At 36.7% G+C, this 21,205-nt stretch overlaps 1 protein-coding gene and 1 long non-coding RNA gene across 3 annotated transcripts in view; one reads left to right on the top strand and one right to left on the bottom strand.

Annotated features, from left to right (window-relative positions):
• Positions 1-21,205, top strand: part of LOC136840610 (centromere protein V-like) — a 60,735-nt gene that overhangs the window by 6,572 nt on the left and 32,958 nt on the right. The window lies entirely within an intron of this gene.
• LOC136841217 (uncharacterized) lies at positions 4,645-5,765 on the bottom strand. Its single transcript, XR_010853828.1, has 3 exons — positions 5,590-5,765; positions 5,191-5,375; positions 4,645-5,002 (listed from the first exon to the last, which is right to left on the bottom strand). It is a non-coding gene; the product is annotated as an uncharacterized lncRNA (long non-coding RNA).

Genomic DNA, 21,205 nt, shown 5'->3' with positions numbered 1-21,205 from the left:
TTGTCCTCTTCAGCCATTCCTGTGTTGCCATTCTTTTTGAACAATGTTTTTATGATTCACAACAATAAAGTCATATATCTAATATTTTTGTTTTCAATTTTCTGTAAAAGAAAACTATTGAGATAGCTTTGTCTGTACGTCCGCACTTTTTCTCTCCGCACTTAGATCTTAAAAGCTACAGAGGCTAGAGGGCTGCAAATTGGTATGTTGATCATCCACCTTCCAATCATCAGACACATAAAACTGCAGCCATCTTACCTCAGTAGTTTTTATTTAAGGTTAAAGTTAGCCATAATCGTGCGTATGGCAATTCAACAACACAGGCCACCACGGCCGATTGAGAGTTTCATGGGCCGCGGCTCATATAGCATTATACCGAGACCCCCGAAAGATAGATCTATTTTCGGTGGCCTTGATTATACGCTGTACAGAAAACTCAATTGCGCTAAAGAAAGTTCGGCCAATTTTTTACTTGTTTCTTATTGGATTTATTCATACATCTAATTTTTTCGTTTTTCTTATTGGATTTGTAATTGAACACTGTCATCGAAAATGAAAAGCACACGCTTGCTCACACAGACAGGCACAGTTTGTAGTTTACTTTTGCATCACTGCTTTAGTAGGGTAGCCAGCGACCCTTTTCAGTCTTGAATGCTGCCATGACCCTCCCCCTCCCGCCATGAGAAAAAAATAGCCGTTGCAATAAAAGGACTTATGTATGCGTAGAAGAGTCTGTATGTATGCATTAATAGAGCCTCATCCAAGCAAAAAAATACAGCATTGTTAAGACAATGCTTCTGAGCGCTTACGAAAGTCAGTCCTGCGATGAACGGTGACACGAATGTGAAATGGCGGCTGACGTCAGTCAGTTTCCATGATCCTTAAACTGGAATGTGCAACGTCCCTTCGACCCCTAGCTGCAACTCCTTTCATTTCTTCCGTTCATAATCTCTTTCTTCCATCTTGCTTTCCACGCTCTCCCAACAATTGATTCATAGTGCAACTGCGAGGTCTCCCTCCCGTTACACCTTTCAGACTTTTTACTGCCCATTCCAGTTTCAGCGCTGAATGGCCTCCTAGGTCCCAGCGCTTGGCCTTTGGCCAGAATTCTACAGTATATTCTTTTCTATTCTTAAACTGGAAGGACTTTGAACTCACAGACGTTGTTGACCATTGATGCGGTCAGCAAGATGAACAAAATAAGAGTTGCAATTGAAATAATCATTGCCTCAACTTCAAGCAGAGAGTAAACTGAGTCAGTGGTCCAGCATAATACGATCTGCAGGAGTCTATTCCTTTCGATTTGGAAGTTCAGCTTTCAGAGTTATGCCTAAGCCTTTTACTGAGAGGAAAAGTCTTTGATCTTTTGTGCTAAGGCTTCTCACTCTTGATATTAACGGGCAAAATACTTAACATCATCGTTTCATTTGATTACGAACTGTTTATAGTGCATGTCCATATGAATATACGCACATGCTCATACTTTTAAACATATATATATATATATATATATATATATATATATATATATATATATATATATATATATATATACATACATACATACATATATATATATGTATATATATATATATATATATATATATATATATATATATATATATATATATATATATATAATATGTGTGTGTGCGTGTGTGCGTGTATGATAACGTGACCAAGAAAGACGGGACTGAATAGCAGAGTTGTCAGGGGTTTCAGTTTTTCGTGAAGAACTGTTAAAATGAGGCAGGTTCAATGATTCATGAAACTCAGCAGAGAGTAAAGCATGCGGTATTCTGGAAGTTAGTAATATAAAGGGCCAATTATGCCAGTTCATTCTTGAGCACGTGACTTTCACACAGCAACTGTTGAACTGAAAAACCTGGAGTGGACAACGAGGCAGATGGAATACCGCCATGTACTATCTGCAGAACAAGTTGAGGGTGGGTACTTTCATCAGCTTTCGGATCTAGAAGGGTTTATGAGAAGCCTCCCCAGACAAGGACAGATCAACCGCATGCATTCCTGAAGGAGCTGCTCAGAGGGAAACTTGTAGCACATAAGGAGCTCACCAACTTTCTAGAGGTAGATCCAGCCAGACACAAGATGTGGTCTTTCCAGGATATGCTGCTCTTCACATCTAAGCTCAAAATGTCTAAATCTCAGAAGTCCCAATCCCATACATGTAAGCACTATTGAGAAAATTAGCATGATAATGAAATGGGAAAGGTACTAATGTTGGAAACATTTTAGTGAATCAAGCTTCATCTTCATTCAGGGAGGGAACTTCAGAGTAGAAATGAGAAGAAAAGTATGATGTTTTGTAGAGTATCATCTGCATTTGAAAAGGTATGACAAAAAAAAGTATTTTGAAAAGCGTCGTAGATAAAGAGCAGTAAAAGTTTTGGGACACTAGGAAAAAAGAACAGTGAAAGAACATGCGCGAAGATTACAGGATTTTACCTGAGTGAGAGAGCTGAAGTTTTGCAACCGGGATAAAAGTTTCAAAGTATAGAGATCTGGAAAGTACAGGTTTGAAAACTGTGCATTCAAGTACATTCAGAACACAAACACATGCAGACATTGTGCTCTGAATAAACCTTATACATCACCTTCGGTAGAGTGCTACAACGAATTCTCAGTAGAAAAAAAAAATTACAATGAGAAATGAAATCATAATAAAAAAAGGAAAGCATTTTACAATTTCATAATCAGCGTGGTATAATTTTGTGATTGCTTCTATTATTTTTATTTTTATTTGGGCTTTGATCTTACAAAAAAGTCCAGTATAGGGAGAAACCCCTATTACATTTTTTTTAGCCAATGTGCCGCGAGATGAGTTATTTTGCTTCTGCATCTGGGGAATTCCAGCCATCCCTCGAGGGGCAAGCAAAGGATATCAGTAATTGCCGAGTTGTAAAAATTTTTTCAGCTTTCCCGGAAAGTTTCTTTACTTCAAAAGGTATCTTTAACAATCATAATTCATATCATGTACACATTCATACGGCACTTGCCGAAAACTCGGTAATTAAAGCGCCCACAGAATGGCCATATGTTAAAGTATAGTGAAATACACATGCGCATTTTTGAACAGGAAAATAAATTGAAAAATGAAACATTTGTTTCTTCCTTCTATCATTACTTTTTCACCTCAAAATCCTCTGTTGTGATTAATTCATGATTATTACATTAAACGTACCCATAAGGTATAATTCCATACTTTTTTCCGCGACCAAACAGTCATGCAGTGAAAAGATCTCTCGACATTCAGTTATTGATGGATGACGCACCTACTTTTTTATGCTACAGGAGCGGCCTCATAATTCTTCTCTTCCGGAGTTACGTTACGTAACTAATTGCTGATTAATAAGGGTTTATGATGTCCTTTTGGTATGTTATTTGGCCTGTAATTTATGCAAATGGGCAAAGGGTATACAATAGAGTAATGCACAACTGAATAAGACCAGTATTTTCTCTCTCTTCTCTCTCTCTCTCTCTCTCTCTCTCTCTCTCTCTAGATCAATAGCTACACCTTGCCTCACCAATGGAAAACCAGTGTTCGATTCCACGTCGGAAAACGCCTTTGCACGCGTTTCCTGTCTCTGTTAATGAAACACTAATTGCCTTCGGCTAATTGTTTCTCGCAATATCATCATCATCCACTTATCGATATAACAAGTGAAATTATATTCAAAAACACCTCGCTGAATCGTGTGGTAAAGTAAAGAGCTGCGATGATTCCCATCCCCGAGTGGCTGTTCCCAAGAGAATTTCATCTCCCTTTTTCCGTACGATATATATATATATATATATATATATATATATATATATATATATATATATATATATATATATATATATACATATATATATATACATATATATATACTACGACCGTTTGTATTAAGTGTTTTACCGTTACATGGTAATACAGGATTAAATAGTAACTTATCAAGCCGTAGTTACTGCCGATTGTGCTCAAGTTTGGAGCTATTTATTTCTTTTTGGTTTATACTCGCTGCAGAACAAAGAATAATAAGTAACTTGCATTAGAAAACGATGTTGTCCTTGAAATCAACCGTTTGTGATACATTCTGCTGTCTCAAAAACATAGATATTCAAGTTCCCGGTGTTTAACATCTTTATGAAGAAAACACACACCATAGCCTAGATAGCGCCACGACCATTACTAATAAACAATCAGCTGCTTCACCTATGGCATAGTTACGTGGACTCCAGGCCAGTTTAGCTCTTGGTTACTACCAAATTCATCCCAGAATACTTTCAGAGAAAGTATATATATACGTGTGTGCATGTGTAACAGTCTCTTTAAGGATGAATAAACCCATTATAAAACGTTTACTTTAGTTTTACGTTTAAACCCCGTAGAGTTAAAATTAACATCTGTCAAGAAAAGCCGTTTTATCCTCGAACTCAATCACGCAGTTACATTATTTTGCTTCCGGTGCAGTACACAGTACATACGGCCTCTCCCAAGAATACTTCACAAGGTTTATAATTAGTAGCATTTTGCTTAGTGAGGAATCCCTGTCTTTTACCGCAGGTCCTGATCGCTAGAACTGCTTTTGGGTACTCTAGACCTCTAGTGAACAGGGATATCATAGAAAACAGTATACCCTAGATAGGAAATCGTACCTGCGCGTAACGCTATAGGAAATCCTGTATCCATATGGAATCATTGTAGGAAAAAATTTAAATAAAATATTCAAACATGCTTTATTTTACCAAAACTATACAAAAGTAAAGAAAGAGTATTCTTGAACAAATATCACCCTCAATTATGACAATTAAACTTAACAGAATATACTTTTGACTTATTAGAAAAAACTTTTATATAAAAAAGATCTTATTAATTGAGGTACTGTAATGATAAAAAGACACGTCATTCAGCAAAAATGCTTTTGAATACATGAACTAGGAACTATAAAGAATCCCCTAGGCGCCTTGTTCATCCTGGAAACCACAGAAAACATCGGTCCTGGAATAAATAAAAACGGACATATTATTATATACACTTCAGCAGCAAACACGAGTTTTCAGCTATGACGATATATTCTGGTGAATTTTATGCTTGTATATGCAATCAAACTTTTTTTTTTCTTTCAAATAACTTTGTTTCTAGTATATTTTCAATGTGTGAATGCAATATGAAACAAATACAATTACCTGCTACTAGGGCCAGCCCTAGGGGAGTGGTGGGGAGACTCAGTAATCCCATAATGAGAAATGTCACTGTCCGTTCCTTCATCATGGGTAGTGTACAAGACCCTATCAAAAGCTGAGATGTTCACCAAGGCATCTAAGTCGAACCTGGACAGTGTTCTCTTACGTTTCCTGGGCATTTTATCACACTAAAAAAAAAATAATAATAAATCAATAATACTATATATGGAATAATGTAAGTCATGTTTCACTATGTACAAGATCTAATAAGGCTATTACACTCTCAAAACATAGTCATTATGTTATTTACATGCGGTAATGGCCTTTTCTGAAAAAAATATTTTTTCACCATATACTATCATATTAGGAAATGCTGTGCCATTTGGATACATGAGTACTCACCAAGAGTGGATGAAGAGGAGCAGCACGTTACACACCTTACAGTATGAAGAACTTCTGTTGAAATGCCCACCAAAGCACCAATTGAGCCAAAGAAGTATAAATTGTTGGAAAAAATTTGGCGGGAAATACAAAAGCTCAGGGTAGCTGTGCCATTTGGCACGGGATTTCCTATCTAGGGTTAAAGCCCTTTCGTCAAATACAAAACCAGGTAATGTCCTCATCCCTCTTTAGAATGAATTTTGATGTCTATGTACATAGCAGCTTCTAACCGCAGTGCAATATATTCATCGACTTGAAGAGGTGAGATTTTGCCAAGCCTTTCTCTGCTCTGTTGCCAGATTAGTAGATACAAGGTCTAGAGAATACAGTATTCTCTAGACCTTGAGTAGATAGGTCTGTTCATTCCAGTGGCGCTTCAAATACAAGAAACAAAAGACGAATAAATGGAAATGCATTCCAGAGGAAAATACAGCTTGTGTGTATTTGTGTACAAGATATTCTTGTGTCACTCCTATACATCGGTTGGAGTCGTTTTCTGCGCAGTTTTATAAGCAGCTTCTGGAGAGTCTGTTTGAACGCTTTTTCATTCAGTTCCATCGACATTTTTAAAAATCAGCTATACAACTTTCCTCGACAATTTATACTAATTTGGTAGAATCAGTTGGTACACATTTTTTTTTATCAGTATCGGCAATTATTTAATGAAATGTCTGCACCAATTTTTTATAGTCACTGTCGCAATTAACGTTACGAGTAAAGCTTGATTTTGTAATTAACGTCTACATAATTTTCATGATAAAAAAACATATACAAGATTTTTTTGTAATGGCTGTGCATTAGATTATTAAGATTACTTTGTAAGGTCTCCAATTTTAGTAGAAATTCGCAGACATGGATTTGAAAAAAAATTTTCATTCTGTAAAAATGACAGTTGGAGCTGAGATATGAAAAGTGACAGTTCTGCCTTTTAAATGTCTGTTGTTCCTTTTTGATTATTTGTTTGTCTGTTTTAAGCTGCTTGCAATTTTATAAGTATTATATATGGTTCTGTACTAATTTTGCAGATTACGAACTGTTCTTCAACCGGAAACAGTGCGTTTTCATACGAACGTACTGCTTTTTTCCCGGATCTCGGAAATCCTGAACGAAGTTACTCTTGCTGCGAATTTACAGAGGAATTTCCCGAGGAGGCGTTAATAATGACAATAATCAGATGACGATGATAGAAGTAAAAGTTAACAGAGAAGCCAAATTTTAGGATCTTATTAAGAAGATGGAATTACATGCGTAAGAGGCCAGCACAATTTGAAATGAAGATGTGCTGGTCTTTTACACATGTAATTCCACCTTAATAAGATTCTACAGTTTGGCTTCTCTATCGATTTTGATTCCTGTCATCGTTATCTGTTTATTTTCATTATTAATGCTTTGTTAATTCACAGCAAGAGTAATTCCGTTCAGGATTTCCGAGATCCGGTAAAAAAAAATACGTTCGTATAAAAACGTACTGCTCCGTGCTGAATAATCAGACCGGGAAAACTTCCTTTCAAAATTTTGTCTAAATTTTTTTACAGCGGACGACATGCACACTGCGTCAGGATACTCTCGTGAAACCAGATAGCGGTGAAAGCCTTATCTAGTTGCAAAACATTGGCGTTTGTCTAATTATTCACTGACCGCATCCCATCCGCCGGCGTTGTATAAATAATTTCTCTTGTCTTTCTTTCCTCATCTTCTGGGCAGGGTCCTATTTTTTGTTTCTTTCCTATTGCTCGTCCCGCTGGCTGTGTATCTTTATAAAAACGATTTCACCATCTCTCGAGCATTTAGGTTTTACTCATTAGGTCACTCGCTCCTCTGATATGAATGGCATTCTCCCAAAAGAGAGTAGAATGCTTTATTATGCGCATTTTTTCGGTTTTCTGTTTTCATTTCAGAAGAACCTGCGCTTAATCTCGGTTTAGTTAAGTGATTGAAGATGAAGGGTTGGAATAAAATACGCTTTTAGGTCTTTAACAGAAGCAAGGCTGGATACGCTTACGTGAAAGGATTAAACGCCTGAGAATTGCGACGTTAAAGAAAAGCCGAATCATCCATTTTATTGTCTGTGGCTGACCTCAGGATCCTGGCTGACTCTATAGCAATGCCTCTGTCATAAGAGGATTTTATACGTATGTAAGAATCATCTCCGGATACGCTTATCCGGAAGGCTGGATACGCTTACATGAAAGGATTAAACGACTGAGGATTGCGACGTTAAAGAAAAGCCGAATCATTCATTTTATTGTCTGTGGTTGACCTCAGGATCCTGGCTGACTCTATAGCAATGCCTCTGTCATAAGAGGATTTCCTACGTATGTTGGAATCATCTCCGGAGGAGCATCCGTTACTTTGTAAATAGCCATTTTAAATACCATTAGCGTCAGCGCCGGCGTCGGCTTCAGTGACTACTCCCAGGCGACCCAGCCAAGCACAAGTGTTGCCCAACGCAATGTGCGGCTCACAGCCCTGGGTTTGTTCGGCTTGTTGTTATTGTTGGTCCCGGCAAGTCAATAAGATTACAGGCCAGGAGGCATTTTGAGGACGTTCACATTATAAATCATAATGAAACGGTAATGATTTCATTGGTAAGATTGAGGCTGTCAAGTCAGGCACTGAAGGGCACTTTTGGCCTCTCAAAGACAAGTATATCTTAGTTTAACCAGACCACTGAGCTGATTAACAGCTCTCCTAGGGCTGGCCCGAAGGATTAGATTTTATTTTTACGTGGCTAAGAACCAATTGGTTACCTAGCAACGGGACCTACAGCTTATTGTGGAATCCGAACCACATCATAGCGAGAAATGAATTTCTATCACCAGAAACAAATTCCTCTTGTTCTTCACTGGCCGGTCGGAGATTCGAACTCGCGACCAACAGAGTGGTAGCTGAAAACGGAACCCGCCCACCCAGCGAGGAGCTCAGCACTGGGATAGTGAAAAGAGGGAGTTGGAGTGGTTGGACAACGAGATAAAGATTCAGAAAATAAATGAAGCACTAGGATTTAAATGTGGAACTGAGAGAAAATCCCACGGTTGCAGTACTCAGTAACAGTTAGAGGTGTTAGACAGCAAGCTTGAAGGAAGGAAGCGGGAATGGAGGTAACGTAAAAGGCCGAAAAGCTGATGAAGCTTGGGGCTAAAGAGAGGCTACAAACTCACTTTAGTAATGCCTACGGTACACCACGTGAGGTCACTGAGGGCACTACCCTCCAACAGGGTCCTCAAAAGGAGAAGAAATTTTAGTACCAAGTGCTGTACATGTTCTAGTTACCTTTCCAAGCGTGGTGTTATATTGTTATACAAACCTCGTTAGTTACGCCAAGAGTGTGAAATCTGTCATTTTCAAACGAGCTGCAGTTTCAGCCATGAAATACTATAAAACTGTTTTTTAGTTTTCCATAAAAGAAAGCTATTGAGATGGCTATTTGTCTGTCCGTCCGCACTTTGTCTGTCCGCTCTCAGATCTTAAAAACTACTGAGGCTAGAGGGCTACAAATTGGTATGGTGATCACCCACCCTCCAATCACCAAACATACCAAATTGCAGCCGTCTAGCTTCAATAGTTTTCATTATATTTAAGGTTAAATTAGCCATAATCGTACGTCTGGCAGCGCTATAGGTACTAACAACACAGGCCACTACCGGGCCGAGGCTGAGGGTTTCACGGGCCGAGGCTAAAATTTTCGTGGGCCGTGGCTGAGAGTTTCATACAGCATTATACGCTGTACAGAAAACTCGACTGCGTCGAAGAAACTTTGGCGCATTTTTTTTTTTTAAATGATACACCAAGGTGAAAACCTCAGTCTTACAAATATTCAAGTTTCCAGTCAATCTTTGCGTAAAAGTAAAGTGGTGTGACAAATCATTTCAAGACATTTTGGTTTTAGTGAGAGTTTGGCTGAACAGAACGACAACTGCGGCGTTCAGCTTGTGTTGGTTGGTATCTTATGATGGCAAATGCTTTAATATGCCAGCACGAATCTTAGACGTAAATCTGACATTGTTTACATGCAAACCGAACTTCCGATCATAGAGTAATTCCTAGCTCAGTCTCTCATCATCTGTGGCAGTAATTTAGGTGTAATGAAACTGTGAAATACTCTCTCTCTCTCTCTCTCTCTCTCTCTCTCTCTCTCTCTGTATAATATATATATATATATATATATATATATATATATATATATATATATATATATATATATATATATATATATACACACACATATATATGTATATATGTGTGTGTTTGTGTGTGTCATTAGCACCTCACCATTTGCCTCATCAAAATGCGCAATTCGTACTTCTCTCCAATTTAAATGGAACCTAATTATAAAGACTAAGATGGCGTGCGACGAATGAAGCGTGAGTGGACGGGAATACCGCTGTGCCTGATGCAAAACGGTACCCCTGCAGGACCCACTAATTCTGCTTCTGTGTGAGGGTGGAACTGGGGTGGGTAGGGACACGATTGCGGAGGGGAAATCAGAGGTACGGCAGCCAGGAAGGCGCACTAAAAGCCGGAAGTTCTCATTTACAACTCGGTGTGGGTTACAAATTGCATCTGCATTCATTCTGCGGTCTTTGGGCCTATGTCGGGATGCAAGCACGCACCTGTTTTGTTTTTAATGTGCTGTTGATCGTTGTCATTTGCTTTCTATTCTGCAAAAATATCTGGATTTCTGGAAAGTGGGCGACTTGAGCACGGTTAGTGACGCATACTACATACACACAAACACACAGATGTATGTGTGTATATATGTATATATATATAAATATATATAAATATATATATATATATATATATATATATATATATATATATATATATATATATATATATATATATATATATATATATATATATATATATATATATATATATATATATATATATATATATATAGATGATGTCATGAACCCGGGATGCTTCAAGTTGCCACCTCTTCAAGGTCAAGTGACTTAGCCCTGAGGAGGCTTGAGAGCACAAGAGTTTGGCCAACTTTATGTTTTAATCCTTCTTCCAGCTCAGTGGCTATCTATATGTCTGTCTGTCTATCTGTCTATCTCTCTATCTATATATAAATGAATATATATATATATATATATATATATATATATATATATATATATATATATATATATATATAATATATATATTAATATATATATACAGTATATATTATTGTGTGAGTACATTTATAATCTGTTACTATCTTTGTGGAAGTACGTCACTGTACATGCACTCGGAATAACATCTAGTAGTCCCATTTTGCCATAATTCCTCTTTCAGTTCAAATTACCCCGTCTGGCAGATCAATCGTTAATGGATCCTGTTTCTCAATATCGCGAATGGGTATTCCTTAAGTTTCAGTGATGACTTTTAGGCAGCCATAGTAGGAATGATGGTATAATGACAGGTAACATATAGCGACCGGATACGACAATAACTGGTAGATAAAAGCGTCTCTTACGGATTGGTGTTTTCAAGGTACAGTTGCTTAAGGTTAATTCCTTCCTAACTGGAAAGCACTTTGTTAAGTGATTGCGTGTGTGTTTATACTATATATATATATATATATATATATATATATATATATATATATATATATATATATATATATATATATATATATATATATATATATATATATATTTATATAGAAAATAACAATGAAAATATGACATTATGAGGTCACCCACTCTATGGTGATCAAACGTTGTGTACAGGATACGTACTTATATGCACACGTATATGTACATACACACAAACACGTGGGTATGTATGTGTGTGTGTATATGTATATATATATATATATATATATATATATATATATATATATATATATATATATATATATCCTGTTCACAACGTTTGATCACCATAAAATGGGTGACCTCTCATAATGTCATATTTTCAGTTCATTTTCCTCGTCTTTACCTTCTGCGTTTGCCCAGAGGGATTATTACCAACATTTCCATCTTTTCCCTCAGTGAGATCTGTTTCTGCATTAAATCTGTGCGTCATGATAAGAAATGTCATCAGGGTTTAGAAAAAAAGTTTTCTATTGCGTTAATCCGGTTGCGTTTCTCTTGGGGAAAGTTACGGGAGTTGTTATTTGACTTTTAAAGGGCAGCCCTTCTCTTCACTTACGAAGGCTGTCTTATTCAGCTTTTCCTTTTTCCCTGGAAAAACTCCTTTTTATGTTAATTACGTAATTTACCTATTTATTGACATTTAAAGTATCGCTCTTCGTTTCGGCTCCAAGTCACTTATTATTTTATTTTCTTCATCCTCTCATGATTTTCTTATTCTGTTTATTAAAAATTTTCAGTGTCACTATTTGTTTAGCAATATCACTTAAAAAATGGAGGAAAGAATTACTGCGGTCATTGTTTCCCTTATGCGACGGAGGTTACCTTTATCATTCAATCAACGGGCCCGGACTCGGTTATCAGAAAGGTTGGAGGTAATTTGATTTCAGAAAAGTCGTAAATTTGAAATACCTGAAAATACCAAATATAGTATACAATGTCAAACAATGATGTTTGCAGAAAGTACTGATGACATGAATAATATGAGATATTAATATATGGAAAATAATTAAAGACGTTAGAAATCACTGCAGATAGAGATTAATGATTAAAATGTCAGACATGATATGTTGAAGCTTTAAAATCTCAGGCGATTCCCCAGGACGGCATAATCTATAATAATCAAATTCGGGAGGATCTGATCTTGCTTGTCCTCCCCCGGGTGACAGTAGGGGAGACATGACACAGCCACCCACCCGCTGGAAACCAGTTTGTCCGCCCTGGGTAGAGACGGGGTAGATAGGGGAACGGGAGGGTAAGGGAGACACTCAGCCTCCTCCTGCAAACCTGTTTGTCCTTCCCGGGTGGGGGCCGGTAGGTAGGGGAGACAACAGCCCCGAGTTCCAGCGCGTGTAGCACGCGCCAACAAGCTCGTAATTTATATTCTCTTACTGCGGTAAGACCGCCGTCAAAGTAATCATGCACACCATTAATCCTATAATCAAGAGATGCTCTCTCTCTCTCTCTCTCTCTCTCTCTCTCTCTCTCTCTCTCTCTCTCTCTCTCTCTCTCGCGGCAAATTTAATCTTCTTTGGAGACCCTAATCCCCTCGGGTCGCGTGCGGAAAATTGTCCTCATAAACAAAGCAACATTTCTCCTAGTCGTTCCTTCTTGCAATTATGTACTATCATCGTTGCAATGGAATGGAAGACCGCGTGGTTCTAATTGCCCAAACTGCTTCTTTCTACTATCAGCTGTAGTTAGGTCACTTACAGAATGAATGACGTAGTATTTATGTAATCACGAAATGCTGTTGCACGGTATTGCTCGTCTCATACTGTAATAGTGGAAAGGAAAATTGTTCAGCTTTATTGAGAAAGGAAACGATCGTTAGCAAAAATGGTTTATTAACGAAATTACTTCATTAGTTGAATACATTTTAGTGACACGAACACGGATCACTGAAGCCAGGCCTTACTGCTTCGTCGAATTCGTGAACATATCTCCTTTATAATCAAACGGCGGGTTGCTTTATATATATAACATATATATATATAATATATATATATATATATATATATATATATATATATATATTTATATATATAATATTATATATATATATATATTCATATATATATATATATATATATATATATATATATATATATATATATATATATATATATATAGAGAGAGAGAGAGAGAGAGAGAGAGAGAGATAACCTGGTAGGCAAACCCACACTAATAGACGCTATGCTTCTCATGCGAACAATAGGCGCAAATGAATTGTGAAAGAATAATATTCTGTATTCTATAGACGTTAATTTAGCTGAAGCTACTATTGTTGGGTTCAAGGTTGACAGTATCCCATTATGTATTATGTACTGTTGAAAGGACCCTAATTGTCCCTCCTGTAATGAAAATAATGTGTTGTTACAACCGTCTCTTACGTCAAAGTGAACAATTTTTCGCTATAAACCTTTATATAGATATTTGAAAATAGTGCCATTTTTAGCTGCTTTGAAACAGTTAAGTAAAAAAAAGAATAGTTGCGGAAATCTATTACGGGCATACAATGTAATTGTGGAAACACACACACATAGATACGCACGCACACAGACACACACATATATATATATACAGTATATATATATATATATATATATATATATATATATATATATATATATATATATATATATATATATATATATATATATATATATATATATATATATATATATATATATATATATATACAGTATATATACAGTATATATATATATATATATATATATATATATATATATATATATATATATATGAAGGTCATTCAAAATGTTGCCGGTCTTACCGAAGAAAGAATGTTCTAGCATTATTTTTCAAAACAGTTTTCTGTAAGTGAAAGCATTTGGTCCACCGACTGCCATCCCGCAAGGAGAAGGCTTGTTTTTTGGCCTGCAGATAATCGTTCATGGTATGACTGACATCATTATTGCTAAAAAACTCATGACCATGAAAGCGAAATTGAAAATTATGGGACCAGAAGTCAGACAGTTCAAGGTCGGGTGAGTAGGGGCATCAGATAACAATTCAAAGCCACATCGGCCCAATGGCGTGACTAGCGTTCGTGGCGCCCCGGGCGGACTCTGAAAGTGCTGCTGCATTCCCGCGCTAAAAAGTACTAAGGTGGTGAAAATTAAACGGACATTCTAAGTCTTAACATCTCAATCATTTATTTTATTTCATAAAGCTAAAACAAAAACAGCACAGCAGATTTACAACGGAACCCTACGAGCTTTGTTAGAAGCGAATTCGCTAATAACAACATCAAAGTTCAACTGATTAGTAATTTCGAGCGCGCGCGCCACCCGGAGAAACCAGGGTTACTTTGTCAAAAATCGCTTGCCGTCCAACAGCAGAGTCGTTGAATCGTTGTTCAGTGTTCCGAAAAGACGAAATATGCCAGAAAATCTAGAATCATGGCAGACCAGACCTGCTCAAGAGATGCCAGAGTTCCTTCCCCACCCCCGGACAGAGCCGCCCGGGACGGACCGCTCCCCCTTAGTTACGCCATTGCGGCCATCGCTACCTGTTCCGTGAGGGCAGAAATATTATCCAGAAGCAACAGAATGCCTGCTTGCAGCTTTCTCTTACATTCTGTCTTGATCGTTTCACCAACTGAAGAAATTTGAAATTATCTTCGTTAATTATCTTCATTAATTTTTTACCTTTTTTCCCCAAGTAGTCTGCCATGGAAACAACTTCAGACTGCCAAAACAGAGAGGCCACTTAAAGATTTTGAGAGTTAGAGAACCACTCTTCTATTTTTAGTTTTCTGTAAGAGAAAGCTATTGTGCCGGTTTTGTCTGCCTGTCCGCACTTTTTCTGGTCGCCCTCTGATCTTAAAAACTGCTGAGGCTAGAGTGCTGCAAATTGGTATGTTGATCATCCACCCTCCAATCATCAAACATACCAAATAGCAGCCCTCTAGCCTCAGTAGTTTTTATTTTATTTAAGGTTAAAGTTAGCCATAATCGTGCGTCTGGCAACGATATAGGACAGGCCACCACCGGGCCGCGGTTAAAGTTTCATGGGCCGCGGCCCATACTGCATTATACCGAGACCACCGAAAGATGGAATTATTTTCGGTGGCCTTGATTGTAAGCTGTAGAGAAAACTTGATTGCGCCGAAGAAACTTCGGCGAATTTTTACTCGTTTCCTTTTGATCTTTGATTCAGGCGCGAAGCTGTGAACTGGTGCCTCACTCTTTAGTTGAAATGTAGTCGAATTATCTAGAGCAGTCTGGGAATAAGTCATCGGTGTCTTGGAAGTTTCCATTCCGGTCACCTTCTGTTCTGGTGTCAGTGTTCTTAGTAAAACGTTCAGTCTGTCGACAACTTGCTGATCTCTAAGCTTCTAGTCGTTGTTTGTACCCCGTATAAACTTTTCTGGAATATATCACGTTTATCGGGGCAACATAACAACTTTAAAAACATAAGTAGATTAGGAATTTGTACAAACTTAGTTCGTGGAACTTAGCTAATTCTTAGCTATTAAGCTATTAGAATGTTTACTTAAATGAATTAGAGAGTTAGTTCTTAATACCTAAAAGCAATCAGAAAAATGTGAACAGAAATTTGTTTACTTTGATCAACACTGTAGGAAATACCTGAACATAACTACAACTATAATACAAAAAGTCAGACATATAAAGATTAGAAGAAATTAATATGCAACTTTATGAGTCACCGAGATATTTAACAAAGTAATATAAACATTATTAACTAAAGAAGGTTAAAGTCGTAAGCAACGACGAAACATTAATGGAAAAAATGTATGTCAGTACTGACTGTTGAGAGGTGTTGCTGAAGTTATACCTGCTTGAAAAGATTGCAAACAGCGATGTTCAAAATACTGAGGAAAACAGAGAGGAGAGAGAGAGAGAGAGGTAGAAGGTGACTGACTGTTTTGAAAAGGCAAAAGTTTGTGGAAGCGGAATGCAATCGGTGGTGAGAGAGTATTTCAAAATGATCGTACATCATGTTACTTTTACATTAATTTCAGTTCTTCATTGGAGGGGTGGACAGAGCTCTCGGCTAGCACGCTGTTGGCCCAGCGTTCGACTCTCCGACCGGCCAATGAAGAATTAGAGGAATTTATTTCTGGTGATAGAAATTCATTTCTCATCATAATGTGGTTCGGATTCCACAATAAGCTGTAGGTCCCGTTGCTAGGCAACCAGTTGGTTCCTAGTCACGTAAAATAAATCTAATCCTTCGAGCCAGCCCTAGGGGAGCTGTTAATCAGCTCAGTGGTCTGGTTAAACTAAGATATACTTAACTTTTTACATTAATTTCAAAGGTTTCCCGTGGCTGAAACTTCCTCTGATTTTAACATGCAGTCAATGCGATAACGAACACCCTTAAGGAAATCGACAAAGACTTTCAGTAAACGTATAGTAGTTCTAACATAATTTTCAAATTTACTTTGTAGACACGCATATCTATGAACAGCAAAAAACCATGTCACTTAACAACGATACAAAGTGCTCAGAAACGTGGTGAACTAACGTCTGAAAGATACATTATTTATCTCTGGATCCTAGGATTATTTTAGACAGGGCTGAAAAATACCGTTCGAAAACCCATTAATAATTCTGTCGATGAAGTGTGAAGGGTAACGATTGCTTCGAAAATATTTAAGAAATGATAAATCATACTGAGAATATGCTAGATTGAACTTAAAGTATAAGCTCAAAAAAAAAAAAAAAAAAAAACAAAAAAAAAAACAGAAGTATCTGAACTGAATTTACCGTGAATGATTCGGAACCATTATTAACTACATTACGCCCCACACCTAAAAGTACTTGTGAAGAATCTTCAATTAGCGCGTGAAGGATCTATTTCAAGACAAGGTGTTAAGTATTGACTCTGCATCCATGACGAGCCTAATGCATGGCTTGGTGAATTGTATTTATGTACTCTAGAAACACGTTAGCATGAAATTTTTGTTCAGACGATAAATATGTGATCTTCATGCATTTTTTACATAAGAAAAAGGGCAAATATGTACACTATATGTATATATATATACATACATATATATATACAGTATATATTCATACACGCACACATATATATATATATGAGTGTGTGTTTGTGTATTATATAATATGTGTGCCTGTGGTTAATATTTTTACTGCCAGAGCAGCAGCAGAAGTCACAGAAGGACAGGAGATGCAATATGAATGGATTGTGGCATGACAAATTTGCAGATAATGCTGAGTTATTTGTTAATTTTTAAAAGAAGCCGCTGAGACTGACTAAACTGATTATAAAAGGAAAAAGTTCCAAGTGATGTGTAAAAGTTGGGAAAGGGAGAAATTAACTTAGAAGAATGGGAGTAACTGACCCGCAAGGGAATTTGGAAGTACCTACTGTTAACAGGTGATGGTGGATGAGGAGAAGGTGATCCAGAACAAGGGAGGTAAGAGGATCAATGAAAAAACTATTAAGCGCAGAATAATGCTGAAGGAAGCAAAAGTCGGAGCGAACGAAGGGGCTAGTTCCTCATTGGATGGGTCGATATCGTACTCGGCTAGCACTTTCCTAGGCCCGCGTTCGATTCTCCGGCCGGCCAATGAAGAATTAGAGGAATTTATTTCTGGTGATAGAAATTCATTTCTCGGTATAATGTGGTTCGGATTCCACAATAAGCTGTAGGTCCCGTTGCTATGTAACCAATAGGTTCTTAGCCACGTGAAATAAGTGTAATCCTTCGGGCCAGCCCTAGGAGAGCTGTTAATCAGCTCAGTGGTCTGGTTAAACTAAGGTACAGTATACTTACTTAACGAAGGGGCTGTTGACTTACGTAACTCCCCTTAAGAAAGAGAAGCTCGGATGTTGAACATTTACGAAAAAATGGCAGAAGCAGCTGAGCTGAACTGTTTGCTTAGGAGTAGGGACTGAAAGGATGAGAAATGTATGGATGGAAAGAAGTTTGGAAAAAGTTTGCATTGTGACAAGATGTATCAGAGTATTCTGGGGTCATTGATCCACATGGAGAAAAGAGGATGTCAAGTTCGTGAAAAGTATGTAAACTATAAAGTTCAGAAGAAAGGAGGAGAGTGAGATTGAGAAAGGGTTTCTTAAATGGAGAAGGAGAGTTGATGGAACAGAAAAGTCTTAGTTGCCTAAGAACCTTCAGACAGTGTGAGGTGAAGGTGAGTGGCGTAGTGTGGGAAAGGGCAATGAGCCTCAGGTCATACGTTATGAAAGTGTTTATGCAGTGTAAGTTTCCTGCACAGGAGTTCATCACTGATTCAGCAATTAAAGGATGAAAGTTACAGCTCCGGTTGTCTTGTCTAGATCTACCCACTCTAAGGAAATAAGGCATGTTTGCATAGTACTGGGACGGCATTTGCAGGGCACTGGCTGATCCTGGCCTTACCGCTTATAATGCAACCCAGCTGGTAACCTCCCCCCCAAAAAAAAAAAATTTGTGAGAATCGGATTGATTTACCCTTCTCGTACCATTCCCTCCAGAGGAAGAAAATGATGAATATATATATATATATATATATATATATATATATATATATATATATATATATATATATATATACACATATATATATATATATATATATAATATATATATATATATATATATATATATATATATATATATATATATATATATATATATATATATATATATATATATATATATATATATATATATGTATGTATAACTGAATCACGAAAATATGGAACGTGATGAATAGATAAATAAAGACAAAATCCACAAAGGAAAGAGAAACATTGGAGTGCTGCAAGGCCTTTCGACTTTTAGTCCTTTACGTAAAGACTGTAAGTCGAAAGGCCTTGCAACACTCCATTGTTTCTCTTCCTTCATGGGTTTTGTCTTTTATATATATACTATATATATATATATATATATATATATATATATATATATATATATATATATATATATATATATATATATAATACGCACAAATATCATACACCAAGTAAATGTGTTTCTAATAGTTGCTGGCAAATCTGTGCAAGTGCATATTTCTTTTGTTTTTCATTTCATCGTCTTGATCCCATGATGCTCATTTTTTAACTATAATAGATACTCACGTTAAAGACATTCAGCTTTTTAGGGGAAAAAGGAAAATGATTTTTAAAAGCATATTCTGCAAAAAACCAAATAACGCACAAGCATTTTGCAAGACTTGAGACCCTTGACAGTTGACGGTACGGATGTTTGTATTTTAACACTGTATATATATATATATATATATATATATATATATATATATATATATATATATATATATATATATATATATATATATATATATAAATCCTTTAGTATGTCACGTTACCCTATTGTTAATCGGCTATTTTCACACGATTCCCAGAAACGAAAACTTTTTCGCTGCATTACAGTAGATTTCTCATAGATTTTTTTGGCACTATGCACTTAAAAATGAGCAATTTCCTGCTGATAAACTGATTAATTGACAGATTAATTCCTTGGGAGTTCCGGAAGTCCTGTTCGGATGTACGCATTATAATTTTTTCACTCATGCTAAGCGCTTTTAGTTAAAACTCCGTCTTACTTTTCCTTTTATATTTTTTTTTATATTCTTGAGTAAATACATATTCTCTCTCTCTCTCTCTCTCTCTCTCTCTCTCTCTCTCTCTCTCTCTCTCTTTTCTACTATTATATGTATATATAAACTATATATGTGTATATATATATACACCATATACAGTATATCTATATATACATATATATATATATATATATATATATATATATATATATATATATATATATATATATATATATATATATATATATATATATATATATATATATATATATATATATATATATATATATATATATATATATATATATATATATATATATATATATAGGGTGTGCTCTAGAAACAAGTGTTGGAGTTCTTTAGAGTACTAAAGAAGTTAACAACCTTATATTGTCCCCAATATATTCTTTATATTGAACCTCAGTGTTCCATTTTTCTTCGTGAATATAATTTCCCTCCGAGAATTTAACAAAGCAACATTCAATATAATACCAGTATTCTCAAAACCAGCATACATTAAAGGAACAAGGACCATGATGACAGAGTAAAACAAAGCTATAATTCTTAGGATAAAATTTACAGAATGTCTTTAGACTGAATAACTCCTCCTGAAAGTGTGTGTGCCAATCCGATGGCAAATGGAGTAAAGGACGACTTTTCTCACCGTCAGAAACACGCACCTGTACCATACACCAGGGCTACATTTGGGTGACCCAGTGGGAAGCTTCACTGAACATCTGGCTTCCATTATTACAATAAAGCTTCATGGAGTCGGTCTGATTGATGAGAGTGGATTCTAGAATCTTCCATGTGTGAGAAGGGAAGAACTAAGACCTCACTCCAGTCAGCGCCTTCACGCTGAATCTTTCCCGTGTGCGATGCTCTCATATACAGGTTTCTGTATCCGCAAGTCATGTGTCACTATTTTGGTGTTTACAAAGTGCCTCACAAAAACAGTTAAGTATACCATAGTTTAATCAGACCACTGAGCTGGTTAACAGCTCTCCTAGGGCTGGCCCGAAGGATTAGATTTATTTTACGTGGCTAAGAACCAACTGGTTACCTAGTAACGGGACCTACAGCTTATTGTGGAATCCGAACCACATTATAACGAGAAATGACTTTCTGTCACCAGAAATAAATTCCTCTAATTCTTCATTGGCCAGTCGGAGAATCGAACGCGGGACCAGCGGAGAGCTAGCTGAGAACGATACCCACCCGTCAAAATTTGTCTAGATTTTCTGGACAGATGTTTTTATTTTCAAATCTTATTACTTTTTCCATTTGAAGGGCGTGTCTCCAGAAGGGGACAACCTTCTGGTTTCTCAGCCAGACACTAAGGGTAAGGCTGGACCCTTTTTTTCTTGACCTGGATGGACAGCTGCTGGGCGGTGGACCGGACCC

This window comes from Macrobrachium rosenbergii, chromosome 8, assembly GCF_040412425.1.
Source record: "Macrobrachium rosenbergii isolate ZJJX-2024 chromosome 8, ASM4041242v1, whole genome shotgun sequence".
Taxonomy (NCBI): Eukaryota; Metazoa; Arthropoda; class Malacostraca; order Decapoda; family Palaemonidae; genus Macrobrachium; species Macrobrachium rosenbergii.
Note: the sequence above shows the minus strand (reverse complement) of the source record. Positions and strands in the feature narration are given on the sequence as shown.